The sequence below is a fragment of the Natator depressus genome, chromosome 15 (genome assembly GCF_965152275.1).
Source record: "Natator depressus isolate rNatDep1 chromosome 15, rNatDep2.hap1, whole genome shotgun sequence".
Taxonomy (NCBI): Eukaryota; Metazoa; Chordata; order Testudines; family Cheloniidae; genus Natator; species Natator depressus.
The window spans coordinates 3,956,936-3,972,098 of record NC_134248.1 but is presented as its reverse complement, the minus strand read 5'-3'; positions in this window follow the sequence as shown (position 1 = coordinate 3,972,098).

Sequence of the window (15,163 nt, the reverse complement as noted above, 5' to 3'; positions counted from 1 at the left end):
CTGGGTCTCCCTTACATCCAGAATTACCTCTGGCCCATCTGGCGGATTCCTACACAATCCCCTTTCAGGCAAACTTACAGACTTCCTAGATAAAAGGTCAGAAGCATTCTCCTTCCCTTTGCCACACACAAGTTCAGAAATCTTTTCCTTCTTGCTGCAGGTTTCCACACCCTCAGTAGGTAACATAATCAAATCACCTTCATGCTCTCCTTGTATCCTGGCTAGGATCTCACCTTGATTAGACAGAGTTGCTCCACCCTTTCCCAACAACACACTAGAAACAGTAAAAATACAAGCACCAGAATTGTCTGGGCTCTGGGATTTTACATAGACACTAACTGGATGCGACCTAGTTACAGGGCCATTCTCCCGAGCAGACACAAACTTAGGACCCTTCCCTTCCTGGGCTTTAGCTGAATCCAGAACCAGCTCTGAGACAACTGCACTACCCTCAACCATCACAGGCGGAAAGGCCCCTTCTGTCTGCTCCACAGACAAAGAAGAGCAGGACACACTTTCTCCTTTCCCAGACACCCAGCTTGGGATCTCATTCCCCTTGTCCCAGCACGCAAGGCTGGTCACAGACAACTGCTTGGAGATCAGGGTAGCTCCCTCCACAGGCAAGTCAATACCCCTGACAGACACAGATACATTTCCTTCACTGTCCCAATTCTCCACCCAGCTAACAGGTAAGGTCCAGGGACACTCATCTTCCACTCTCCTCGCCTTCCCACCCTGCTGACTAGACACAGCCATCAGATCACAAGTCTGCCTAGGCTCATCCAAACTTTCCCTACCAAGCACCTTGCCACTCCCCACAGATCCCCTGCCCTGCCTGTGTCTCCCCCACTCAGCTGGGGTCTCAGCTCCCACTGTGCTCAGCGCTGCCCTTGCTATCCCAGTGGGGGTAGGCAGCGAGCTCGCTGCTTTCCTCACTGCATCAGAGCCAGTGTGAGCCCCCTCTCCGGTGTACAAGGGGGCAGGGAGCATCTCTCTGTCCCACCCAGCCCCAGGGGTCTGGTTACAGGCAGGCAGGTTGCCTGAGTCTAGGAGCTCCTCCCTGCTGCCAGCCAGGTCATCTGCATTTTCACTGACCATTTCCCTCTCCACCGATTGGTTCCCTAGATTCAAATTCAAACCCTCGGCAGTTACCGGAGCAGGGCCTGGTTCCTGTCCCAAAGAGACACAGTCACCCCACAACAGGGTCTCGCAGCTGGGTCCTGGGACACCCCAATGGCCAGCCAGCCCGACCCCTCCTGGGTCTGCACAGGGATCTGGGCCATAGGCAGGGCGAGGGGCTTCGTCCCTGGGACCCTCACCCAGCTCACACAGCCCCTCAGCATCTGAGGCTGCACCACCCAGGGCCTGACAACAGTTCTCTCTGTCCCAGGATCTCACCACCCCAGGAATGTCTCCCCATTGACCATCACCTTCCGCTCCCATTGGGGGTCCGAGGGGCCTGGCCCCAGGAGACTCCACACAGACATATAGGTTGGGGTCAGGAGTGGGAGCCTGTCCACCTCCCCACCCATCAGGCTGACGGAGTCTCTGGCCTTGGGACCCAGCAAGGGAGCTAGACACTGGGGCTTTTCTGCAGGGTCCCCCTGGTTCAAATCTCCAGCCTGCTCAAAGGCAGTGAGGTGGGCATCCACATCCCCCCACTCCTTAACCAGGGGCAGCAATTTAGTCTCAAGGTTCCCTGCGCAACTGGCCCCCCGGGGTCTATCCCCACTCACCCCTGGGAGGTCCCCATGCCTCTCCGCTCCACCACCGCCAGTTCATGCTGCTGCTGCTTCTGCAGCTCTTTCTCGGGCTCTCGCCGTTTCTCACTGTCCTCTTGCTCTCTCGGACTCAGCTCCAATCCCGTCCATCTCCGATCCCCGGATGGGGAACCCGATCGTGAAGACCCTCGTCTGGTCGGGGACAGGAGTCTTGGGGATGTCTGGCTACCACTCCAGCTGCTCCCAGATCCTGCTATAGCCCCATTTGGGGTCAGGAATCTGTTCCTTAGGGCGGTCATCCTCCTCCAGCTGCACGATGAACTGTGCCTTTGTGAACTTTCCAATGCTCAACCCTCTCTTTTTGCACAGGGTTACAATGTCCTTCTTAAGGAGACGGTGACAGGCCATCACTCTGCTCTTCCCAAGTTGTTGTGGACTCACAGGCCTGTGTGCTCTCAGCTCCCCATGGTTTCCAAGGAGAACCCCTAGTGTGCCAGCCCTTCTCGAGGTCACCACCTCTTTGCCAGGGTCGAGCTGCAGACTCCTCCGCCCCTGGGACCACTCGCTGCAATCCCCCGAGGGACCCTGTTACTGCAAAAGTCCTTCTCTCTGGTCACACACTCCCAGAGGTTAACCGCCCCCTGAAACCGTCTCTCTCTGAATCTTCAGCACACCTGGTCCTCGTCAATCCCCCTTCGTTTTACTGCTCCCCAGTCACTTACTGCAGGAAGCGCCGTCCACGGGGTGCAGCACATCCCACCACTGCCACCAGTTGTCACGGAGTCCCTGGGTGATGCTCTGGAACTGCTCCCCATGAAGCCAGGCAGGACTCTGGGGAAATCTCCTTTCTGGGAGCAGCCTGTCTGCAGGACACACAGCTCACCCAGCTTCCACCTTCCTGGGTCTGACCTCGGAGCATTCAGCATCCTCTGCCCCTCCGTGTGCTTCCCACAGCGAGTCCTCTCAGGCGGGGCTCCTGGGGAAGCCAGAGGGTCCTGCCCCCCAACTCCACAGTCAGACGTGACTCTCAGCCAGCCAGTAGAACAGAGGTTTATTAGACGACAGGAACATGGTCTAAAACAGAGCTTGCAGGTGCAGAGAACCGGACCCCTCAGCTGGATCCACAACCACGTCTGCCCTTCACTCCATGTCCCAGCCAGCCCCAAACTGAAACTCCCTCCAGCCCCCCCTCCTCTGGGCTTCGTCCCTTTCCCGGGCCAGGAGGACACCTGATTCCTTTGTTCTCCAACAGGCCATCAGTTGCCAGGAAACAGGGTGTCGGCCATTCTCTGTGTCCAGACCCCTGCACACACCTGCCCTCTAGGGCTCTGCAATGATCATACACCCTTACCCCACCACCTAGAACTGCATAGGGGAAACTGAGGCACCCCCACAATATTCAGAGGAAACATTAAGAACAGTCCCACTTCATCACAGCCTGATCCTGTCCTCGCTCAGCTAAAACTCCAGCAGTTCCATCCCGGCCCCATTTGACAGCAGTGGAGCCAGGGGTCAACCCCCAGCACGAGGGCAGGAGTCCAAGTCCTTTGCCATCGCAGAGCGTTAGCAGAGCTTGGATTCCCGTCACCTCGTTTTTAAGCCTTTTCCAGATCATCTCCAGGGGCTCGGTTTTGTGAGCTGCACGCAGCTGCTGGGGAGTCCTGGGCAGGGGGCGAGGGAGGCAGTGTGGGGGGCAAGAACGGCCCGAGGAGCAAGGCAGAGCCATGGCGGCTGGGGCCCAGCAGCACGTTCAGCCGGGCAAGAAATCTACTGCACTGGGCAGCACAGCATGGGGAGGAAGTGGCCAGCCCTCTGTGAAAGAAGAAGTGGTTCGGGACTATTTAGAAAAACTGGACGTGCACAAGTCCATGGGACCAGATGCGTTGCATCCGAGAGTGCTAAAGGAATTGGCAGATGTGATTGCAGAGCCATTGGCCATTATCTTTGAAAACTCATGGTGATCCGGGGAAGTCCCGGACAACTGGAAAAAGGCTAATGTAGTGCCAATCTTTAAAAAAGGGAAGAAGGAGGATCCTGGGAACTACAGGCCAGTCAGCCTCACCTCAGTCCCTGGAAAAATCATGGAGGAGGTCCTCAAGGAATCAATTCTGAAGCACTTAGAGGAGAGGAAAGTGATCAGGAACAGTCAGCATGGATTCACCAAGGGAAAGTCATGCCTGACTAACCTAATTGCCTTCTATGATGAGATAACTAGTTCTGTGGATGAAGGGAAAGCAGTGGACGTGTTGTTCCTCGACTTTAGCAAAGCTTTTGACACGGTCTCCCACAGTATTCTTGTCAGCAAGTTAAAGAAGTATGGGCTGGATGGATGCACTACAAGGTGGGTAGAAAGCTGGCTAGATTGTCGGGCTCAACGGGTAGTGATCAATGGATCCATGTCTAGTTGGCAGCCGGTATCTAGCGGAGTGCCCCAAGGGTCGGTCCTGGGGCCGGTTTTGTTCAATATCTTCATTAATGATCTGGAGGATGGTGTGGATTGCACCCTCAGCAAGTTTGCGGATGATACTAAACTGGGAGGAGCGGTAGATAGCTGGAGGGTAGGGATAGGATACAGAGGGACCTAGACAAATTGGAGGATTGGGCCAAAAGAAATCTGATGAGGTTCAACAAGGACAAGTGCACTTAGGATGGAAGAATCCATGCACCGCTACAGACTAGGGACCGAATGGCTAGGCAGCAGTTGTGCAGAAAAGGACCTAGGGGTTACAGTGGACGAGAAGCTGGATATGAGTCAACAGTGTGCCCTTGTTGCCAAGAAGGCCAATGGCATTTTGGGATGTATATGTAGGGGCATTGCCAGCAGATCAAGGGACGTGATCGTTCCCCTCTATTCGACATTGGTGAGGCCTCATCTGGAGTACTGTGTCCAGTTTTGGGCTCCACACTACAAGAAGGATGTGGAAAAATTGGAAAACGTCCAGCGGAGGGCAACAAAAATAATTAGGGGACTGGAACACATGATTTATGAGGAGAGGCTGAGGGAACTGGGATTGTTTAGTCTGCGGAAGAGAAGAATGAGGGGGGATTTGATAGCTGCTTTCAACTACCTGAAAGGGGGTTCCAAAGAGGATGGATCTAGACTGTTCTCAGTGGTAGCTGATAACAGAACAAGGAGTCAGGTTTCAGAGTAACAGCCGTGTTAGTCTGTATTCGCAAAAACAAAAGGAGTACTTGTGGCACCTTAGAGACTAACCAATTTATTTGAGCATGAGCTTTCGTGAGCTACAGCTCACTTCAGTGAGCTGTAGCTCACGAAAGCTCATGCTCAAATAAATTGGTTAGTCTCTAAGGTGCCACAAGTACTCCTTTTCTTCTTAGAACAAGGAGTAATGGTTTCAAGTTGCTGCGGGGGAGGTTTAGGTTGGATATTAGGAAAAACTTTTTCACTAGGAGGGTGGTGAAACACTGGAATGCGTTACCTAGGGAGGTGGTGGAATCTCCTTCCTTAGATATTTTTAAGGTCAGGCTTGACAAAGCCCTGGCTGAGATGAGTTAGTTGGGGATTGGTCCTGCTTTGAGCAGGGGGTTGGACTAGATGACCTCCTGAGGTCCCTTCCAACCCTGATATTCTATGATTCCAGTTTCCCAATGTAAGCAGAGTCAGGATGAGCTCCACCCTGACATCTGGTGGTGAGGTGTGGCAAGTTGTGGAAAAGAACTTCAGGGGCTGATCTCATTTGCATTGGCACACCCACCCACCCTAGAATGAGGCCATAGCTGCCCAAATGGTCACTTTGGCTGCTGTAGGATCCCCAGTGTCTCTGTTATTGGGGCAGGAAGAATAAATTGTTATTACCCTGATTATGGGAATCAAGGACAGTGGAACTGTACTTGGCCTTTTGTTGTGATGGAGGGACTCGCCATCAACTAAGTAGCACTCGCTAGGCAAGGGACATGGGTTCCAAAACTCTATGAATTGAGAGAGGCTGGGGGATAGATATTAATGCTTGGTGGTATGGGTCCCTCTGATAAGGGCCTTACATGCTAATTGTAGTTTCTCCTCCTCCACTGTGAAATATCCTGTTAGGAGTCTAGTTACAGACTAAGCTGAATTTACTTTGGGCTAATTGTGCACCAGCACTGAGGCTCCCCTACTACAAGCTGAAATCACAGAAGAGCTAAAGTTACTAAGAGCTGAAATCACTGAGTGTTGTAGAATCATAGAACATCAGGGTGGGAAGGGACCTCAGGAGGTCATCTAGTCCAACTCCCTGCTCAAAGCTGGACTGGTCCCCAATGTTTGCCCCAGATCCCTAAATGGCCCCCTCAAGGATTGAACTCACAACCCTGGGTTTAGCAGGCCAATGCTCAGACCACTGAGCTATCCCTCCCCCCAAACACTACTTGTGTTAAGTAGTGGGGGAGCCTGAAGATATATGGTGGAGCAGTTTGTGGGAGGGTGAGCAGAGTGGAGCGGCTGGTGGAGCAGAGCAGTTTGCGGGAGGGCGAGCAGAGTGGAGCAGCTGGTGGAGCAGAGCAGAGCAGTTTGTTGGATGCCTAGAGCAGCTCATGGGGTGGCTGGCAGAGTGGAGCCCCATGGAGAGGTGGGGCCATCAGCTTTGGACCACATAAGGTGCCCCTTAACGCCCCCCCCCAATCTCCACCCAGGTTGGGAGGTAAAACTCTGCAGATAAACTTTTGAACTCTGGGGCTGCCCTGACCAGGGACAGAGACTTTTGGGTCGTTGGACTTTTGGGACTTTGAGCGACTTTTGGGTTGCTGGACTCAAGAACCAAAGGGAAAGGGCATGCCCCAATTTGCTTGGGGTGGGTTTTTTGCTCATGGGTTGTGTTATGAATCCTGTTGGTGGTGTTTCCTCAACATAATGCCACATTGTTTCTCTCTGTTATTAAAAGGTTTTTTGCTACACTCAGACTATGTGCTTGCGAGAGGGGAAGTATTGCCTCTTGGAGGCACCCAGTGGGGGTGGTACATATTTGTCCCAGGTCACTGGGTGGGGGCTCGAGCCGGTTTTGCATTATTGGAATGGATCCCCTAGATACTGAACCCGGCCCTTGTTGCTGCCAGCTCTGACGGGCAGAAGGGTTACACCAGTATCACCACCAGTGCCACTCGTTATGGGGATGACTGGTTATGAAAACCAATACCCCAGTAAAAGAAAAGAGGTTTTCTCGATCCCAGAGAACCAGGCCCCAGACCCAGGTCAATATACAAATCAGATCTTACCCACAAATTACACTATTGCCAATCCTTTAGAATCTAAAGGTTTATTCATAAAAAAAAGAAATATAGATGAGAGCTAGAATTGGTTAAATGGAATTAATTACATGCAGTGATGGCAAAGTTCTTGGTTCAGGCTTGTAGCAGTGATGGAATAAACTGCAGGTTCAAATCCAGTCTCTGGAGAACATCAGTTTGTAGTAAAGTCCCTCCAGAAGTAAGAAGCAGGATTGAAGACAAGATGGAGATGAGGCAGCTGCCGTTTATAGTCTCCTCCAGGTGTAAGGACACCTCTTTGTCCTTACTGTGGAAAATTACAGCAAAATGGAGTTTGGAGTCACATGGGCAAGTCACATGTCCATGCATGACTCAGCTCTTTACAGACAGCAGCCGTTGCTCACATGTTATCTTGAATGTCCCAGGAAGACTTCTTATGTGGATTGGAGTCTCCCAAGGTCCATTGTTAGATAAGTATTTCTTGACTGGGCACTTAACTTGCAAATTCCTTTCTCAAGAAGCTGACCAAATGCTTTACTAAGGCTACTTAGAATCAAAATATATTGATCATAGAATCATAGAATATCAGGGTTGGAAGGGACCTCAGGAGGTCATCTAGTCCAACCCCCTGCTCAAAGCAGGACCAATCCCAACTAAATCATCCCAGCCAGGGCTTTGTCAAGCCTGACCTTAAAAACTTCTAAGGAAGGGGATTCCACCACCTCCCTAGGTAACGCATTTCAGTGTTTCACCACCCTCCTAGTGAAAAAGTTTTTCCTAATATCCAACCTAAATCTCCCCCACTGCAACTTGAGACCATTACTCCTTGTCCTGTCATCTGCTATCACTGAGAATAGTCTAGATCCATCCTCTTTGGATCCACCTTTCAGGTAGTTAAAAGCAGCTATCAAATCCAAGTTATACAAGTACACAGTATACAAATACATAGCCAATATTCATAACTTCAACCACAAAAATGATACACACATACAGACAGCATAATCATAATCAGAAAATCATAACCTTTCCATAGACACCTCACACGACAACCTTTGTACAATATTTGCTGCAAATATAGAATAGTGGTTGCAACAATGATCTATACGGTCACAGGTTATGTCAGTAATGTCACATGCCCATGTCTATCTGAGGTTCCCAAAGTGCTTTACCCTCACAGCCGTTCCTGTGGCACTTCTCGCTGTCCTCTCAGACGTTACCAGTGACGAACAGCTGCCATTGCAAGTGAAGCCTCAAGCCAGCCCTGCCAGGCAGCGTCAGCCCCAGACCGCAGGCACAAGCGGCCTCGTCTCAGGTCACCCAAAACCAGTAGCAGAGCTAAGAGTTCCTGGGCTGATTCGGGTTGCCAGGCATCCGGTTTTCGACCACAACACCCAGTCAAAAAGGGACCCTGGCTGCTCCAGTTGGCACTGTTGACCGGGCCATTAAAATTCCAGTTGGCGGCGCAGCGGAGGCCTGGGGCTAAGGCAGGCTCCCTGACTTTCCTAGCTCAGCACGGCTCCCGGAAACAGCTGCCAGGTCCCTGCAAACTCCCTCCCTGAGCCCACATCCCACCAACACCCCGCCCCAGTCCCCTCATACACTCCAATCCCCTCATCCCTGGCCCCACCCCAGAGTCCACAACCCCCCACACTCCAACCTCCTTTCCCAGCCTGGAGTCCCCTCCCGTATCCAAACTCCCTCCCAGAGCCCACACCCCACCAACACCCCGCCCCAAACCCTCATCCACCCCAATCCCCTCATTCATGGCCCCGCCCCAGAGTCCACACCCCCAGACAAAGCCCACACTCCCAGCCCAGAATCTATACCCCGCTTGCACCCCAACCCCATGCTCCCAGCCCGGAGTCTATCCCCTCCCGCACCCCAAACCCTTCATCCCTGGCCCTGCCTCAGAGCCCATACCCCAGCCAGAGCCCTCACCCCCCCCTGCAACCCAACCCCCTGCCCCAGCCTGGTAAAAGTGAGTGAGGGTGGGGGAGAGCAAGAGACAGAAGGAGGGGGGCTGGAGTGAGCAGGGGGTGGGGCCTCGGAGAAGGGGCGAGACAGGGGTGTTCGGTTTCGTGCCATTAGAAAGTTGACAACCCTAAGGCTGATGCTCTGGCCACTAGCCCATCCCATCCTCAGGCTCCTGCTGCCCAGTCCCCTGGGACTGCAGACTACCCGGGGCAGGGGCTGCATCTGGCATGCAGCGCCTGGCACGGTGGGGCCTAGGCGAGTTATATGGTCCCATGATGCCTGGGCTCCACCAATATTCAGGGCCTGGGGAACTGGCTCTACTAATGTTCAGGGCTGGGTCTCTCCCCCAGCCCCACCTGCCACCCCGAGTGCCTCACCTGGAGCCAGAGCCCTTATTCCCCCCCCCCCCCCGTGCAATATAGGGAAACTATTAAACGCTTACTGTTTCCAGTCTATTTTTAAACATTATCACTTACGAGGCGGGGGGCGGGGCAGGACTTGGACCCGTTCTGGGCACCACCAGAAATCACAGGTGCTGACTCTGTGGGTGCTCCAGGGCTGCAGCACCCACCCGCAGCCAAGCTCCCCCAGCCCCGGCCCCCGTGCGCCTCCTTAAGCCCAGCTCCTCCCCCTCCTTCCCAGTGCTTCGTGCCCCCCGGCCCCCGCCCGCTCCTAACAGCTGTTTGGCAGCTTAGGACTTTCCGGGAGGGAGGGGGAGGAGGCGGAGAAGGGTGGGGACGCTGGGGTGGGGGGGTCGAGCACCCACCAGCGGAGGGGAAGTCAGCAGCACCTTTGCAAAAATTATACAAACCTGCCGTTCCTGCTCCAGGTGCTGGTCTGGGTCCCTCAGCTCAGCCCCCCTTTCAATGCCCCCCCACGTCTCGGCACGACCCGCTGTGACCTGCCCCAGCCGTGTCCCCACAGGGCCAGGGGCCCAGACGTGCTGCGGTGCGATACCGCAGGCTGCCTCGAGAGGGCGGCAAAGGCCGGAGGAGAACCCCCCCCCCCCGTGCAGGCAGACACCCGAGACGGGGGGGGGAGAGGCAGGGACAGAGACGGGACCAGGCGGCTCGTCTAGTCCGCCCCCCTCAGGTGCAGAGGGCAGAGTCCAGCCCCACCCCCACCCCACCCTCTCCGTGTAGCAGGACGGTCAAACTGGACCCTGGGCACCAGGCAGAGATGGGGGGGGGGAGCCTGACATTGTTAGGGCTCCTTCACCTAGGGGAGCAGCACCCCCACACCCCGCCCTTCCCCCTCCTTGGGATAGCAGCACCCCTCGGTCCAGCTCCGCCTGGTGTGGAACAGCAGTGCCCACACAGGTCCCCCCCCGGCCCCCCCCCGGCTGGTACTCCCACCCCTGCTCCAACCTGCTTCAGCCCGTGCTGCAGGGCAGGCTGTGGCCCTGCTCCCTGTCTCCCCACTGCGGGGCCGACCCCATTCCTGGGCTGGGGGAGCTGAGCTGCGCCCCCGCCCCCGCCCCCACCCCCACCCCCACCCCCACCCCGTTTGCCCTGGTCTCTCAGCAGATGGGATTATAATTTCCAGTCTGGCCTTTGTCACGTTCCTTGCGGGTAGGGTGACCAGACAGCAACTGTGAAAAATGGGGACGGGGTGGGGGCAATGAAGAGCTGCCAAAATCTTAAAAACCAGTTCCCTCCTCACCCCACGAGGGGGTTGTTGCCCACTCCCGCCCCCCTGGGACTCCTGCCTGATCCAACCCCCCTCCCCTGTCCCTTGACTGCCCCCAGAACTGGGCAGGAGAATCTCGTGGGCCACCATAGTGGGTGCCCACCCCACCCCTAAGAGCCAGAGGCACCTGCCGGGGGGCGAGGTGGGGAGTCCCAGCGGTGCTTACCTGGGGCAGCTCCCAGGAAGCATCCGGCAGGTCCCTCTGGCTCCTAGGGGCGGGGGAGCGTAGCTGGGGGGGAGCAGGGGGAGCGGCCGCTCCCCCCACTGATCACATCAAAGGTGGCACCTTAGGCACCAACTTCCTGGGTGCTCCGGGGCTGGAGCACCCGCGGGGAAAATCTGGTGGGTGCAGAGCCCGCACCGGCAGCTCCCCGCCCCGCGCCCGGCCCCAGCTCACCTCTGCTCCGCCTCCACCTCCTCCCCTGAATGCGCCGCCCTGCTCTGCTTCTCCGCCCCACCCTGCCCCCCCGGTTTACCTGCTGCAGCGCGGGCAGCCCTCCTCGCGCCCCTCAGCCCCAGCTCACCTCCGCTCCGCCTCTGCCTCCCTGGGCCTGAGCGTGAAGCCGCCGCCTGCTTCTCCGCCCCCCAGCTTCCCACGCGAACAGCTGATTCGCAGGAAGCCTGGGTGGGGAGGGGGCAGAGAAGCAGAGCGGGGTGGCAAGTTCGGGCCCAGGGAGGCAGAAGCAGAGCGGAGGTGAGCTGGGGCCAGGGGTGGGGCAGGGAGCTGCTGGTGGGTGCTCGGCACCCACCAAATTTTCCCCGTGGGTGCTCCAGCCCCGGAGCACCCATGGAGTTGCCGCCTAAGGCACCACTTTTGGCTGGTGGTTAAATTTAGAAGCCCCTTTAGAACCGGTTGTCCCTCGCGGAACAACCGGTTCTAAAAGGGCTTCTAAATTTAACAACCGGTTCCAGCTCACCACTGGGTGTGGGGTAATAGGAGCCTATATAAGAAAAAGACCCAAAAACCGGGACTGTCCCTATAAAACCGGGACACCTGGTCGCCCTATTTGCGGGGGAGACCTGGGGCTCTCAGCAGCCAGGGACCTTGGTCAGACCCAAGTGCGTCCAGGCAAAGCTGCGTGGGGCTCGGGCTGGAGGGAGCAGAGCTCCCGTCTCCCGCGGGCCATGTGTGACTCCACACTCCGAGCACCTCCTTCCATTCTCCTGCCAAAGGGGGTGGCCTGCTCGGGAACACCCCCACCCTCAACAGGGCTGGCTGCCAGCCAGCCAGCAGTGAGCATTGGTGCGCTACTGCCCATGGGGACCGAACCCCAACCTCAAAGCACGAGCCTCCACACCTGAGCTGGCTCTGTAGCATAACTGTGGGAGGCCCAGCACCAACCACTGTGGCCCAGCTACCCTGAGAGGGGACAGAGCCATGCACTGAGTCCGTTGCACCCCCCAGAGGCTGTTTCAGCCCCAGCCCCAGGAGCTGCTGCTCCGGGCTGAGCCAGAGCAGTGTCGGGCTGCAAGTGCCTGCCAGTGGGTGAGCAGAGGGCAGGGGCCCTGGGCAGGTGTAGTTGCGGCATGGCTGGGAACAGGCTGGATATTGAGCATGTGGGGAGCAGCGACAGCGAGCGGTGTTGGGCTGATGCAGCATGGACATGGATAGTGTAGGGGCTGCTGGGGGCAGGCAGAGGCCGCTCGGGGAGGGCTGAAGGAGACTGGCCAGAGCCGAGGGGACAGGCCGCCATGCATAGCTCAGAATGCAGAACAACTGCACCCACTCCCCATACGAGTGCTCAACCTGCACCCAAGGACGCTGCAGCCCAAGAGCAGCACCCGGGGTGGCAGCCACCTGAGGAGAGCCCAGCGAGCCCAGCACCTTGACGCCCACTGGACCCAGCCCACTGGTCCCAGCACGCATCCTCCACAACTCAGCATCCGTCTGGAGACCTCCGCCCCATTCCCTGGAGTGGGGGGCATGGGGCTGATGTCAGAAGAGCCCCCGGGGCTGGGAAGTAGCAGATACATCACACCGTGGGCCAGCATCACACTGGGCCATGAGAGACACTGGGCTCCCTGCCATGCTTTCAGGGCAGGCCTGGGGGAGACGCTGAATCGAGCTGCACTTGGGATCGACTCTTTGTGATGTTATTGGCATAATTTGGGACCATATAGATCATTGGTGCAACCAAGGTCCTGTAGTGGCACCAAATCAGGTATAAAGGGGGTTAAATAAGGTGTCTAAGACAAGGTTATGGTTTGCTGGTTATGATTATGCTGTCTGTTTGCATGTATCATTTTTGTATTCAAAGATATAAGTATTGGCTCTATACTGTCTGTATTTCAAACTTACGCTATGCTTCTGGGGGACACCCCAGACAAGCTGGTGTCAGCTCTGCCTAGCCTGCTTGGTGGCCCATTAAGGACCATCAGCTATTCAACTGACCCACTGAGAGAAGGCAGACAAGCCTTGGGACTCAGCAAGGTGCGCAGGGACATGCCTATGGACAGAACTCTGAGGTGTTTCCAGGCCATGTGCTGGACAGCTTGTCTTTGGAACAAAGAAAGAAAGACCACATGGCAAGAGACTATAAAAAGCTGCTGCAGCTCCTCCATCTTGTCTTCAATCCTGCTCCATACCTCTGGAGGGACTTCGCTACAAATGGAAGCTTTGAACCAAGGACTGAATGACCCATCCCAGCTGCAGATGTTCTCCAGAGACTGGATTTGAACCTGCAGTTTATTCCATCACTGCTGCAAGCCTGAACCAAGAACTTTGCCATCACTGTATGTCATTGATTCCATTTACCCAATTCTAGCTCTCATCTCTATCTTTTTAGCTTTTATGAATAAACCTTTAGATTTTAGATTCTAAAGGATTGACAACAGCGTGATTTGTGGGTAAGATCTGATTTATATATTGACCTGGGTCTGGGGCTTGGTCCTTTGGGATCGGGAGAACCTCTTTTCTTTTACTGGGGTATTGGTTTTCATAACCAGTCATCCCCATAACGAGTGGCACTGGTGGTGATACTGGGAAACTGGAGTGTCTGAGGGAATTGCTTGTGTGACTTGTGTTTAGCCAGTGGGGTAAAACCAAAGTCCTCTCTGTCCGGCTGGTTTGGTTTGCCTTGGTGTGCACAGAAACCCCAGCCTTGGGCTGTAGCTGCCCTGCTTTAAGCAGTTTGTCCTGAATTGGCACTCTCCGTTGGGTCCCACCAGAGCCAGCATCGTTACACTCTTGCTCTCAGGCCCGCCAGGGAGATCTGGACTCACAGCCAGATTTTCCAGAGCCCAGCAGCCCTGCTGGGACAAGTTTGTAGGTGCTGAGAATCTGACCCCGAGAGCCCCCTTCCCCGATGTGACTGGGGCTCGTGGCAGAGAGCAGCACAGTCTGTGCCGCTGGCTCTGGGGCAGGATCAGGCCCTTGGTGAGGGAATCACCCCCCGGGGAGCTGGAGGGGCCAGTACAGTGGCAGGCTGACCCCATGGACAGGGATGGAACTTCTGTCGGGCTGGCTGGTCCACAACCACTGTCTCGCTTTGTCTGCTCTGAGCCAGCGACAGAACCAGCTGCAGCTGGGCTGTGTGGGGCACGCGGCCAGAGACAGGAGCCTGGGCAGGCAGCATACGGAGCCCCCACCCCCAGCAGGGACAGACAGGAACCCAGCAGGTTTAATCCTGAGTGTCAGCCCCACTTCCGCCCCCTGCCCCATTGATGAGACCATCCCTCAGCCCGAGCTATCTGAGAGCCCCAGACCCCCCCTGCGGGGAGCCCTGCTCACCCATGGAGGGGGGCGCTGCATCGGAACCTGGACCTGCTAGTGCCCCCGCAGGGTCCTGCCATCACTGTGGGGGGCACAGCAGAGAGCAAAGGGAAAAGTCACCAGTGAGATGTGCTCAGACCCAGAGCCAGAGCAAACGCCCAAGGAGTCTGCAGCACCCACGAGGGAGCTGGGCTGACTGGGAACTGGATGGACAGCCTGAGGGAAGGGGCAGATTGGCCCGCAGTGACTCCAGGATGGATTTGGCCCACATATCTCCCAGCTCCCCTGCACAGAGACACGTCAGCGTCACCCAGGGTAAGAGCAAACAGCCAGAGCAGAGGACAAGGGCCAGCCTTGCAGCGCCACCGGAGGAGCCTGGCTACCTTGCCGGGACTCCAGGGCCGCAGGCGCGCATGCCCATTGGCCTGGCCAGGGGCCCAGCTCAGCTCTGACCCTGGGCACCACCATGAGCCCTGTCACTGGAACATCAGTGCACAGCTGCAAGCAGCCCCCAGCCACTCAGCGCAGGATCACCACGGGACATTTCAGACTCCTTGCCCATGGGGAACCCTGCCCTCCCTGTCCCAGTGCCTAGCACCCCCCTCAATCCAGTAGGAACTGGCACGGCAGGAGTCCTGCCCCGGGGCTGAAGGGCAGCTGCCCAGGGAAGGGGCAGGTGGCTGCACTCCGGTGACCAGCTGCTTCCATGGCTCTCCCAGCTGTCTGCTTGCAGGGGAGGATTGAAGGCCAGAGCCCAGAGTGTCCCATCTTATCTTGCGTTATCTCCTCGACAAACCCAAACTGGGGCTGGCCCTGGAGCAGCGTGGAGGCCCTGGCGCGCTCACATACTTGGCACCGTGCAGCAGCC